The sequence below is a fragment of the Haemaphysalis longicornis genome, unplaced genomic scaffold, assembly GCF_048455015.1.
Source record: "Haemaphysalis longicornis isolate Haplotype H1 unplaced genomic scaffold, Haemaphysalis longicornis Haplotype H1 scaffold_11, whole genome shotgun sequence".
In the NCBI taxonomy this organism is placed as follows: Eukaryota; Metazoa; Arthropoda; class Arachnida; order Ixodida; family Ixodidae; genus Haemaphysalis; species Haemaphysalis longicornis.
In genome coordinates, this window is record NW_027526214.1 from 94,897,259 (window position 1) to 94,911,186 (window position 13,928).

The following is a 13,928-nucleotide window of genomic DNA, read 5'->3' on the forward strand; positions in this document are numbered from 1 at the left end:
TCAAGACAAAGTCCTAGAAGCATTTTTTAATTATATTTGTTAGACAGCAGTCTGCTACAATCATAGTTTTCCTGAATTTTATTTAAGAGCCATGGTATCTGGAAATCAGTATGTTGTTTGCCATAATTCGTACGAATCTTTGGTGTTTTTCTAAGTCTACCACGCAGGCAGTACCGACTCGCTGGCTGAGGTGTATAGTGGTTATAAAGATTATTATTTCGGGTGTACTGTAGCAATTTGTAATAATACACTTGACTAGCTTTAAGCAAACCATGTTTGGAAAAAAATCATGGGTTCTTAAATCCTGCATTCTTCCGTGATAATTTTCAAAAATTCTGAGTACCTTTTTTGTGCAATATAATAACTTTATTATAGTTATGGGCGGTCGTGGTGCCCCATACCAAAGAACAGTTTGACAGCTTAGAGTAAAATAGGGTATAGTACAGCAATTTTTTCAACCAAAGGGGGATAAGAGATGCGATTTGAAAGAGGCAACCAACAGTTTTACTTAGCTCAGAACACCGTTTTTCTACGTGTGTATTCAAGGATAGGTCATTTCTAAACCAAATTCCTAAGAATTCCTGGGTTTTTACTTGGTCTATTTTACAGTTTCGGAACAGTATCGTTAAATTAGTATTTGTTGGTTTATTACCTGGCGCAAATATTATATATTTAGTTTTACTGACATTTAATTGAAGTTTATTCATGTGCAGCCAATTTGACAGAATATCCATGTATTTGTTAATTTTTATTTCCAGGTCAGGAAGTGATTTTGAGGAGAAGAACATATTAGTATCATCGGCATACATGACTAACCGTGGGGAGTTAGGTACCTATTGCCGACAAATCATTAACGTATAAGTCAAAAAGCAATGGGCCAAGTATTGAACCTTGGGGAACGCCGCTTTCTATCTTACGTTTAGTGGATGCGGCGGTATGTATTGACACATACTGGTATCTATTACTTAGATAGTTTCTTAAAAGTTCTAATGCAATTCCGCGTATTCTATAGTCGTGTAGTTTTTGTAGCCTGTACTAGCCCGGCCGAGAGTCTTTATGTAGAGTGTGATAAGTGGAGCCTTGAGAACAAACGAACGTACATGGACTTGCTTTATGCTTTTAAACTTTCGTCGCTGAATAATCATCCTTTTTATCATGTCTTTAACGATACATCAACATCTCTGCTCTTTGTAAATCGCCCATCCGTTCCTCGGCCCTTTTCACTTAGAGTGAGAGAGCGAGCCTCGGATCTCAGTGATTTGTATTCAGATGTGTACAGGTCATCCTTTTCTAACAGTTGAGCGCCTTTTCAAGTTCGCCCTGTGTCGTGCAATAATTCTTTTATGAGACTTAACAAAAATCGTGTACCACGAGCTGCCATACTGCTGCATTTTCTGTCTTTGCAGCTTAAATACACATGTACAGAATTTTATATTGAAGCTTCTAAAACCTCCACTATGGTGTCGTGCGCTGCTCATGGTCCAAATTTTATTCCAGCCAGAACCATGAGCGTGCACACAACAATTGTTTCAGCAGAAGCGTATGGAATTTTACTGATTGTATGACACATCCTTGAAAATCAAATTCCCAATTCCATCATTTATACAGATTCTTTCAGTGTTGTTCGGGCACTGTCATCGCGCAAGCCCCCCAAAAACCACATATTTATTCTGTTATTCAAAACTATCATGTCCGTGTATGCACAAAAGCATGAGCTGGTCCTCTGCTGGGTCCCAGGACACGCAGGCATCGCTGGGAACGAGTTGGCAGACAAGATGGCCGCTGCTGCTCCACTCAGGAGCACTGTAGACATTACAACGATACCCTACACAGACCTCAAGCCACACATAAGACAACACCTGCGCAGAACATGGCAAACACACTGGGACGAAAAGACAGACAACAAACTACACGTAATAAAGCCACACTTGGGACGGTACACAGCTGACTCACACAACAGACACGCCGAAGTCGCCTTGGGTAGGCTGCGGATAGGGAACACTCATGCGACGCACTTGTGTCTGCTGACGGGATCTTGTAGACCCCAGTGCAGCAGGTGCGGAGAGGCCCTATCGGTAGTACACATACCAATCACATGCAAGGCCCTTCACACAACACGACACGAACACTTCAGAGAACTCTACAGACAACATATTCCCCTACATTCATCGCTGTTTCTGGGTGACGATGCCATGTTATCCGTGAAACGTGTGTTTGAGTACTTGTCAGACGTGAAGTTTTTAAACCTCATTTCCTATCACGCATAATCAAATCTGGCCCTATACACCAGCCATAACCATTGCCGTTAATTATTTTATCGTTATTTTGGCTTTAGTAGCCACTAGGTTCTTTTAGATACTTTTGTTTGGCGCTCTTTGCCCCAGCTGGCCTTGCGCCAAAAAACTCTAACCATCATCATCATAGTAGTCAGTAAGTAGTCAACGTGCAGTATACAGTAAACAATATACAACGTGCAAATACAATAACTAGTCAACGTGCCTAGTCACCATTTTGAAAGACAACACAGTGTATTTTTGCGTTTACTATCCAGTGACAGTAAATCCCCATTTGCAGATGGATCACTGTCCGCTTCGGTTTCCTGAAGACATTTTCCAATTGTAGCAGGGGGTACATTATTCTCTGTTTTAAACTTTTTAAACGCGCATCTGCAACTTTCAGTCAGTTGTGAACCAAATCCTAAAGGATATTTTGGGAACCGTTTGTTGCACACACGACGTTCACATTTTAAGCAAAACTCAGAAAGCCTGCGCCAAAAAGAGGACTGCTTTTGAGAGCAGCTTTCCAAGGATGAAATTTGCGCATATGTCGTGAAATTCAATTTTTTCAAAGCAGCGTTCGATATCTCTGGCACAAGATAAGCGGCCAAACAGCTGAGGCTGAAAAAAAGAAAACGTTGACGCGGTACTCCTTGTTTCGGAGCCAAAAATCAAATGGGAGCTGCGGTCTTTTTTGGGTCTTTAAAACTTTTACGCAAATTCTGGCCAGGCCTTGCCCAAATGCTCGAATCTTATCACACGTTGCTAAAGAAAGAAAATGAATGGAACTGTTCACAAAAATGCGGAGGACGCTTCCGATGTGGCAGAGTTTTTCTGTAGGGATGCAGTACTTAAACTGCACGAGGTAACAAAACCGCTCCGGCTAACTTGTGACTCCTCTTCTCAGGTCGTAGGTGCCGTTATCTATTATGTTGTCAACGGTTAAAATACACCGGTGACGTAGACTTTTAGAACGTTGACTCCAGCGGAAAGAAACTGTGCGCCCATTTAAAAAGAAGCCCTTTCAATCCTCTTCGGGATAAAAAAAAAGTTATAAATGGCGCTATGGGCGACAGTTTACCATGTTGAAAGGCCATCAGCTGCTGACGTATTTTTCCGAACCAAAAAAGCTTACGATTTCTGGTGTAGTAACAAAAATGCACCAGTGGTAAAACTTTCTAGCTATTTATCAGTAAAGGACTGAGTATGGAAAGCATGGCTCGATTGGAATTGCGGAGGCGTTCTTACCGTTACCGTTGCCTCGGAGCTCAACTGAGGAAACTGTGACAAAAACCATCGCGCCCATGCCACTAACGGCTAAAAAAGTACAGAAAAACTGCAAAGGCGACGAACTGAGAAATATTCTCGAAATAACGTCGGAGGTTAGGAAGCTCCCGTGCGCATGTCTAATAGACTAAACAACCAGTGAAGTTTCCAACGCATTTATGGCCACACCCAAGCATTTAACTCATCAGCACTGCCCACAGCCGTAACATTATGAAACGATCTTCCTAACACAATAGTTTCAATCACTGACCACACATTATTCCGCAACCAAGTATACCGGCATTACTTACCATAAAAATTTAGATCTGTATATCTGTACATATCTGGATATGTGTACTGACTTTGTACCTAGTGTTCATGTTTTTGTCACGATTTATTTGTTTGAGTACCTCTCGTATTCTATACCTTTGTATTAGACACCATCATTGTAACTACATTACGTTTTTCCATGCCCTTCCTCTTTAAGTTTTGTTATATTACCACATTTTAATGTTTTGTACTCTGTTTGCTTCTGTTATACAGTGAAACCTCGATATATCGAACAGCGCGGTGCCCGCGAAAAAGTTCGATATAACCAGAATTCGATATATAAAATCACGTAAAAAACGCGTCATAAACTGGTACAAATCAATAAATTAACGAATTGTGCAGTAAATACTCACTTGGTGCTTCAAAGTATTTATTCTTTTGGCTTAAAGTACTGCAGCAAGGTAGCCTGGCGTGTCATACACGACTTCCTCAGCGTAGTCCAAACGTTCCACAAGCGACAGGCCGGTGCCTTCTATAGCGCTGCAGTAGCGGTGCGGTAGGGCCAAAACCACTGAAGCCTCGGTCGAAGTTGGGAGCGGGGCACTATCAGCGCTTGCGGGTACAACCTCGGCAGCGTCTTCGTTTGTGCGCTCAGTAGTAACCCCCGCCAGGATCTCTACATCTGTCAGCTCCGCCGTCGTTCCGGTGCTGTCGTCACCGCCAACAAAGTCATCAATGCACATGCTTCGTGGCTCAGCACCAACAAAACGCTCTAGCTGGCCCCAGGTTTCTTCAAGCTCGCCTTCTTCTTTTGCTCCGTCCAATTCTGCTTCGGTGCAACCGATACGCAGAAGTCGGAAACGCCCATCGCGCCACCGCTATCCTCGAGGGTACTGCGGGATAGCTTGCCGCCTGTCAACAGAGCGCGAGCGGTCTGGACAGTCGGGGGTGGCGGAGTTCGATATACCCATTTCATGTTCGTCCCAGTTCGAAATAAATAATTAAAAATGCATCTAATTTTCCGCGTGATATAGAAAGTGTTCGGTATAGACAATAATTCGATATACCCGTGTTCGATATATCGAGGTTTGACTGTATTTTGTGTTTTAGCTTTTCTCGCCCACCTTACTCAATGTTCCTACGGGAACCTTTAAGGTAACGTGAATAAATAAATAAATAAATAACTCAGGTAAAAAATATCAAGACCAATATTTTATTAGAAAGCATGAGGTTTCCTTAGATACAAACTCTCTTCTTTAAAACAATCGCGTACTATCATCCTCTTCTGTTGAGGCATCATTTCAAATTAGTCTAGCCGAGACATGTCCGAGTCACTGTACAGGCTGTATATCACCAAACATAAATCCTGACTACTGGCGGAAAATACAATCTAGTGGCGACAGGGTAATAGAGGGGTTTTGCGTTTTCATAACAGAAGGCCTAGCTGAGGTGTAGATGAGCGGACGTTTTCCTGCTAAGTAGGAAGGCGCCGTTGAGTCATAGAGAAGCATTCGCTTTGAGGTGAATAGAATTACAGCTGAAGATGCGGCACCACAGTCATGAATTCCTGCGAATTAGGTATCGGCGAATGAGGTATTCTATTGGTTTGCGCACATACTCAACCAGCCTAGTCCTCAGTAAGGAGTGTACTGTTCTCTCAGATGGGGTGGCGCACCAGGCGGAAGTAACAATCACGTATGTTCCCGTGAGGTTTGAATGCCAGGTAGTAGGTGGGGAGCATCAATACTATTTACCAATTGGAGAAGCGAAGGATAATCAAGACCTATACCAGGCAACTAAAGGTGCTTCGCTGCGCCTGGTTAATTTATAGTGATGGTTTCATTCGGTGGAATACGTTTTCTCCAGCCACTGAAACGTGGGGTTCAATAGATGAGTTGGTTGTAAGATCCACAGCAGTGTCAATGAATATTGAAGCAGCTGGACTTGCACGCACAATTTTCCTAGCTGGGTTAGTCAGGAAAACAACGTTGAAAGTGCGCAATGGTTTCGCATCGCTCACGCATGTTGTGTCGTGGCTGTATAACTGAGGGCAGAGGACGAAACTCCGGATTACCGAGTAAGCTTTGTTCTGCGTGAGTCCCACGATAGCTGCGAATATTGGCCGTATATACGATCCTAAAGTGCCAGCTCCACACGCTGCCGGAGAAGGCACATGCGGTGATGCCAGCGGTGAGTCGGCGTAACAAATAAACAGTGCCAGGGGCACGTTCCAAGCCGAAATTCAAATCTCTTAAAGAGTAAGCTTTCGCGCATGTCATAATGTGGGCATTGCCAGAGGCGACAAGCTCGAGGGTTGTCGACCCGAGGAGCAACGATGATGTTGAGTCATTGGCCGGTGGCAATAGCCAACGAGCAGAGCTCAAGGGTAGGGAAGCAAAACTTTTTTAGCAGCTTTCGGCCCCGTTCTAATGGAAGACAACAATCGTCCGCAACCCAGTTAACCAGGTGTAGAACGAGGGTTTTGCTGCTTAGTGAGACACGCAAATTATGGAGGCTAACATTGCGGAGAGTTCCGTTTTCAAGGTGCAGAGAAACTCGTACCGGAGATATCTCCTTAGAACATGCACTCCCGATGTAAATATGAACACTTCGTGCGCCTCACTAATTCTTGCCCCACTGCTTCGGGGAGTTCAGCAAATTAGGGGAACGTCGTGGGAAATGTTTATTCCTGCCTTTGGTTGATTTCACCGGTCAAAACTGACCAATAAATACCGATGTGGTCTACCTAAATGAAAGGGTATATAGAAATATAGTGAAGAAAAGTCAGCGGAAGAGTTTGTTGTTGTTTTCAAAACTGAACACTGTGTCTATGTGCAATCTGCAGCTAGAGACTGTATCTATAGGGCGTACCTACCGACGAGTCGTTAGTTAAAAAGGATATATAGGGTGTACCGCAGTTAAGGTGATGACGAAGTTTGTGTTTCGAACCGCTTTTTAAATTATAAACGAAATAAGAATATAACATTCAAACCTTGTGTTCCGAGAATACAAATACAACAAAGGAGCTGGTGGTAATTGTCGTTACAGCTTGACGAAGCCGTATACAAGGCAAACAGGACAAAAAGAAATGCTTTGCAGTGCTCCGATCAAGTTGAAATAATTTTATTGTAAATTCAAGAGAGACATTTACAGTAACAATTTCACAAAATTAAGGATATTGTGCATTAGGCAACAAATACCACTGATTCCTGCCAATTGATTCATAACCAGGTCTATCAGATTATCTCCCGAAGAGTTGCGCACAACACGACACCATGGCATTTCAAACGGTCCACAAACTTACATCTCAATAAGTCAAGCAATTGAAGAAAGGGAGGGAACTGGTTATTTGTTAGGGCGAAATATAACTGATTTTGTTTTTTGTTTTATTTATTCGCGTGAAGTTTGCTTCAGGTTATTTGTATGGGGCACCCTTAGTGCTATTGCCCACATATTTACAGGTGCCGTCAAAAGCAATTGGAGCACGGGAGCGGTGTCCGCACACTGCCGGAGCGCCATGTAGCAGCGCCGGGTTGAACGAAAGGGATTTGACAGCGCATGCGCCCGTGAAGAACCGATGGCCCCACAACAGCTCGGAATGCCTTTGTTTGCCTCTGCAGCGAGCATATTCCTCTGCAGCTGAGCGAGCACGCCGGCAGTGGTCATGGCGCTGATAGCAGACCCGCATGGGTCGAAGTCGCGTGAGCGAGCTGCCGATGAAGCGGCCGTATCAGCGCTATCTGAAGAAGGGCATTTTGGAGCACTGTATGTTTTTAATCAGTGGGACAGGGCGGTACTAATGAGGCCTTTGTGTTGATAGCTTTCTGTATACTATACAAATGTGAGGATATTGCGAACACATCCTGGAAAGAGAAGGGCCCCAATAAATTACGTTTGAGGGTGGAGGGCACTTTATAACATCGGAACTGTTCTAGTTCCGGGCCTGACGACAGTCTCGGCTGGAATCGTGTCACGTAGAGCAAGTTTCTGGATACGCGTCCTATGGCTCAGCACCACAACGCCTTACATATTTTGTTTTGTAGCAGGCAAAACAGCACACCTTCTTGCTTCACGAAATTGTATTTATTGATGGTTAAGTATTTACAGGCAATGCTTTTTTCTCAGTTTGTTCTGAAATATTAACAATATATTAGTGTGGCATGACGAAATAAAGATATGAAGCTTCTCACTATTCGGGAAAATAAATTCATCCAACAAGTGCTTTGTGGCTTTTTTATAGTGACAAGTGGCTGCCTAGTACCGAGCGAAGGCTCCCTGCACGTGTACTGCTTCAGCCATGCGTTGTGGCAAAGACTCGTACAGGGATTTCAGGAAGCCGTTTGCCTCGCGGACCTTGTTCCACTCAGCTTCCACAGCCTGCCACAGGTCGTCTGAGGTTGGGTCAAGCCTTGACATGCGATGCTTCATTGTCGCCCAAACATTTTCGATAATGTTGAAGTCCGCTCCTCTTGGCGTCCAGTCAAGCACTCGCACATCGCGCTCTTCCAAGAACGTTTTCACCGTCCTTGCAGTATGTATAAGGCTCAGCTCCTGCTGCAATAGAAAAAATCCGCAGGGAATGAGCCTCCGCAGATGTAAGGTAGAAGATGCTGGTCTAGCAGGTTGCGGTAGGCCGCTGCATTGAACGCCCGGGACAGCCTCACTGGCGGACCCCGGCCTTGAGCGCTGATCGCTCCCCAAACGTTGACAGAGCATCGGCCGCTGGCCAGGACGACGCACACGAAGCTGGGCAAGTATCTGACAAAGAAAATAACGACATAAATGTAGTCAGCTCACGCACAATCGCTTACTAGCATAAAATGTGCACCCTTCAAATAAGGCTGTAGGCAAACGCATGCAGTCACGAAATTTATTCCAATAAATGCAGAATCAGGCCAAAATCATCTATCGAGAGTTCAACACACCGAGTGAGCAGCCGCAGATATATCGAAAAGAGACATTGAAGGTTTAGTGCAACTTTTCTTTAAGAGTCAGAAGTTAGGTCCATGCACGGGCGAAAGGCTTATACAGCTAATGTAGCTGTGTGCGTGCGCGCACACAGCTTCGTCGTTAATGCTTGCGTCCATAGCAGTCTGCAGTACTGCCCGTTTCATCGTGAATGGACCTAAGTCCGCAAGCATAGGTTGGTGTTACCTGCAGTTGTAGGGCAGCCAGGCTTTCCGCTGTTCGTCCCACTTTGAGCAAAAGGTACTTTCGTCGGTGAAGACACAACTCACCCCAGTCGGTCACGCTCCATTGCTCGTGCGCACGAGCGAACTCCAAGCGTTGGCGGTTCTGTCGATCAGTGAGATACGGCTTTTGGGCAGCAATACATGAATTGAGCCCAGCCTTACGTAGCCGCCTCCTCATGGTGCTCTCACTGATATCAAGCTGAAACATGTCCCTGATCTCGCGGGGGCTCAAAAAAGGGTGATCAATGGCAGCGGCAGCAATAAGCTGGATCACGTCTTGCGTACTTGACCGGGGTCGTCCGGCCATGTAATCGTTATTGATGCTTCCGCCATCACCCCTGTAAGGCTGAATGATGCGGATCACAGCACCAAATGACCGTCTTGTTATGCCGAATATCTCACGCTGATATCGCCCTTCTAAAGCAAGTAATGCCACTCAGCGCGTTACACCCTTGAAGGCATGTCGACAGAGACCAAGCAGGAAACTTCCACGCCGAGAGTATTGCGTTTTAAATAGACACTTAGTGTCTGCGAAAAAAAAAGTGAATGCTCGCTGCTTTTAACTTTCGTCGAAAAATACCGCTCTCTAAGCATGTGGTTCTCATGCGTTTGCATGCCTTATCTGATGAGCAGTAAATCTAAGGCGGCTGTTTTTATGGTTTGTTCTTTTATTGATGCGCTAGGACCCATTCGAACCTACGACAGTGCGTTGTTCCCGGCACAAAAGCTACATCAGTATTGCCCTTGCTCATTGATTAAAAAAAACAGCGCTCCAAACTACGCTGCTTCAGGTAGCGCTGATACAGCCGCTTCTTTGACAGTTCACAAGCGCAAATTACAGACCCATCGCGGTCTTCTATCAGCGCCATCACTGCGGCCAGCGTGCTCGATGAAGTTCATTGAAAAATTATCGGACCAGAGGTAAAGAAAGACACTCCGAACTGTTGTAGGGTCATCTGTACGTCACGCGGGCATGCGGTGTCGGGTGCTTTTCGTTGCGCCCAACGCTGCTACATGGCGCTTCGTTAGTTTGCGCACACCGCTCCCGTGCTCCAATTACTTTTGACGGCACCTGCACATACGTACATTCACAATTGTACAACCAAGGTTTAGGCCAGAGAAAAATATGGTAGGGTAATATGCATAAATATCATTTGTAGCTGATCCGCTGATATTTAAAGTGTTGTTCAAATAGAGATTAAGAAGCCGACACCCTAGAACACTTCCAAGCTGAAAACCGTACACCACGGATATAACACTAATGTCATTTATGAGGACTACCTGGGCTCTGTTTGGAAAGTTTGATTTTATTACAGTGCTTCTGGATTACTTTTCTAAAATGCAATAGTTTCTGTATGAAAATACTATAGTTAACTAAATCAAAGGCCTTCTTAAAGAATTTAAGTATTGCTCCTACCACCGCGCCATTTTTAACATGTCTAAGTACAAAAGGGTTTGCTGTAATATCTTTAGGTGTGCTGATTTTTTTTATGCAAAACCGAAATTCACGTGCCGCAAAGCATGTCAGTGAAACAATAAATTTATATAAACACATTGCAAAACCTTTTCAAACGCTTTATAAAACCAACAAGTGTAAGACGCACATGTGGAATTTTCCAAGTTATGGCCGTACTCACCGTCTAAAGAATAGTTGTTTTTTCTATCCGAATTTTTAAAGAAATGAGACGGCTTTTATATAAACTATTATTACATGCTCAAAACGCGCGCACTTATTCCGACGACTTCTCTGACAGGTTTCACTAAAATGTCATTAATGTCATGGCAATAGCTATGGTTTCTTTTAAAAAACAACTGATGTCACTTCTTTTGCACTGGCGGGTTCCAGAAATATTGTTTTATTGTTTACGCGTTTGTATACATGCAAGCTTCTTGCTATGAATGGGTTGCCGCAACCGCCGTGAAAAGTGTGCTAAAAGCATGACATGGGTTTGTTTAAAAAACTCGTTTTTTCAGGTTGCGACTGTCGGTGATGTGAAGCTCTAGCTGTCAACGAGACCTGCTCCGCATGATGTGGCCTCCAAGCCATAAGGGCATCAAACTTGTAAGTTCATAGCTTCGCCGACTTAAGTGACCATCACTGCAATAGTCGCATCATCAGACCATTAAACCAATGCCCCACCAGCAGACCCAAACGCGAACGGCCTCAGAGGCCCATAACGCGAAATAACTGAAAGGAAGATACCTTGTTGAAGTGGTGAGGCTGGAAGTTCTTTAACGAAATAAAGGGTGTAGAGAAATGACAACACCTGCTGTGATACCAAAATATGTATTTCAGTGAGAAAACCTCGTGGTTTACTCAATTTTATGTTTCTTTCGAAAAGAGCATTTTGGCCTTAGTTTATGTATAATTACAACAACGCTAAGCGAAAATGATTAACAAAATGGAGAACGCTACCCAGGCCTTCTATCCTGTACATACCGCTGACGTCGTTTTCGATTATATGTTTATTCAGAGAAAAGACAATCAGGGTAAATATGAGTTTCCACCAGCATACAAAGCTAGCAGCGAGCTATTGCGTTTCTTGAAAACGAGGTAGCGTAATTATTCTTTATGAAGTGAGAGAGAGAGAATGCATTTAATGGTAAAAGCGAGGTTAGCCGAGCCATAGCGCTTAGCATGCTACGCCATATGAATGAACGAAAACATGAGCGAGTGGTGAATTTGGCTTCCTAACGGTGAAGCTTGTGGCTACCTGCCTGCCAGCAGCTATCTGTTGAGAGCTTGAAATTTTATTTTTTCAATATGGTGAAACTGTAGGCAGCAGATGAGACCCTTCATCGTGCTCTGAAGCCTGCATCGTTTGAGCAACTTCGGTTTCTATAGCACAGAGTTCTTGGATCAAAACGTGCTTCGAGTAAGCGCTGGTGGTTGGTTATATTCTGTTATCCCGTAATTTATGCACAAGGTTTTTTTAGCATTTGAAACAATATATATATTTTATTTTATTTATTGCATGAACATATTTATTGCCTGAAATTCTTGCTGACTGAATGCAAGGAATAGAACTTTCGAGAGCCGTGTGTAGGCCTGAATGTGAATGGCGAGTAGTGTAAGAAATGTCATTGAGTTAGACATGGCTGGCTAATTGGAAAACAGAATGGGGTTTGCAAAAGGCGAGATCTTAGGGCGCATGACACAGAAGTAGCAGTTCAATGCCATAATACTCTGATATCTTCCAAAAATAATATGCATGACCTATGTAAATACCAAATTTTTGATTACTCTTACCAATATGCTCTGAAATTAAATGGTAGAAATAATTTTTCGGTGTATTTCAGAGCCCAAAAGGCGCATTCAGTAGATAAGGTAATTGTGTATATTTTCGTACTTTTCGCTTAAAGTTGTTAACTTTTTATACACTCCGTGGTTCACAGTTCTTCCTGAACAAAGTGTGTGGCTATACCATGGGAAAATTGCAATACATATGCTACGGAAAAGTTATACGCTTTGGAACTTCAATTGCTACTTCCCCAACGACAACATTGTTTAAAGAGGCGGTGTTTGTGTCAGTGATGCTGCCGCATTCATTATATGGAGTTCTAAGGACAATATTATTTCTTTGGCTACGTGAACAGGAAAATGTTGGTCTGTCTTTCGTCTGTCTGTCTGTCTGTCTGTCTGTCTGTCTGTCTGTCTGTCTGTCTGTCTGTCTGTCTGTCTGTCTGTCTGTCTGTCGGTCTGTCTGTCTGTCTGTCTGTCTGTCTGTCTGTAACTTGAATCAACCATCCAGACAAAGTGAAAGGGAAGCGTCAGCATTTGCTCATGAAACCACAGCCAAACATAAACGTCTATATCCGTGGCAACGTTCACACTTGCCAACATTGCTGAACCACAAAACATTATGCAATATGCGGCAGAAAATAAAACCACAATTGATATCTGGAGTATTCCACAACAGAAGTTTGTGCTGGATTTTTGTGGTAGCAAATGAAATACTACATAACCAGCAGAAAAAAGCAGTCACTCTGTCGCCTGCTATAGCCAGCGCCACCATTATCTCTGGCGGCATTTTAAGAAATCAAACGGAAGAGTCACAAATGTTTCGACTAGATAGGTTCCTAGTTTTGTTTAGAACGCACTTGGAGTAGGGCAACGCAGTTCTTTAAAAGTTGAAGTTGGGCGTCTCCATTCGCTCGCGTCTCCGCTGTACGACAGCCCTAGCATGTAGGCGGCCGGCCTGGAGCAGTAGAACACGTAAATTTTGAATTCTTTTTAGCAACCCTCTAGCCTGTTTACCTTGGGAGGAGCGTGACGTGAGAGAAACAGCATGCGAGTTGAGCGCAAAAGCGACAGGAGGCATGTACTTGGCAGATGTCTTTATGTGCTTGGCAAATGTACTTTGCGATAGTCTTTCGTAGACAAAATACTATCGATTTTTGTCGATATTTGCCACGAAAGGAGCAGATACGAGGCCAATTTTCGTATTTCTCCAGATAGTGAGTTTGCTAGGCTTTGGTCCGACAGTATTTTGGCTAATCTTTCAACAATTACGTCCCACCGCTACTCTACCAAAACGGGATAAAGGCGCGGGAGAAATTCTTTATTTGCCGTGTATGGTTGGTGGAAATGACTCTAAAACTTTTGATTTTATATAGCAGTCATATTTAGGTTGTTTAATGAGTGGAAGGAATGTTGGTTATGCAACCAACACTTCACATAACAATTATTCTGCTTTGTTACAATAATTGCGGCTGTGTTAAGAACGTTCTCATGGTGTGACCAAATATTGCGGTCCACTTTTACTACAAAACGACGGTAGATGTTGCAGGATTGAATAAAACTCTTCTAACCTGCCCAAAAAGCCAGTTTACGCATACGAAGCTGAACATGGCAGACATATATTGACCTGGTCCACGGTTCGAAAGATACTTTACATGGCAAGTATTCAGAGCAACTTCATTT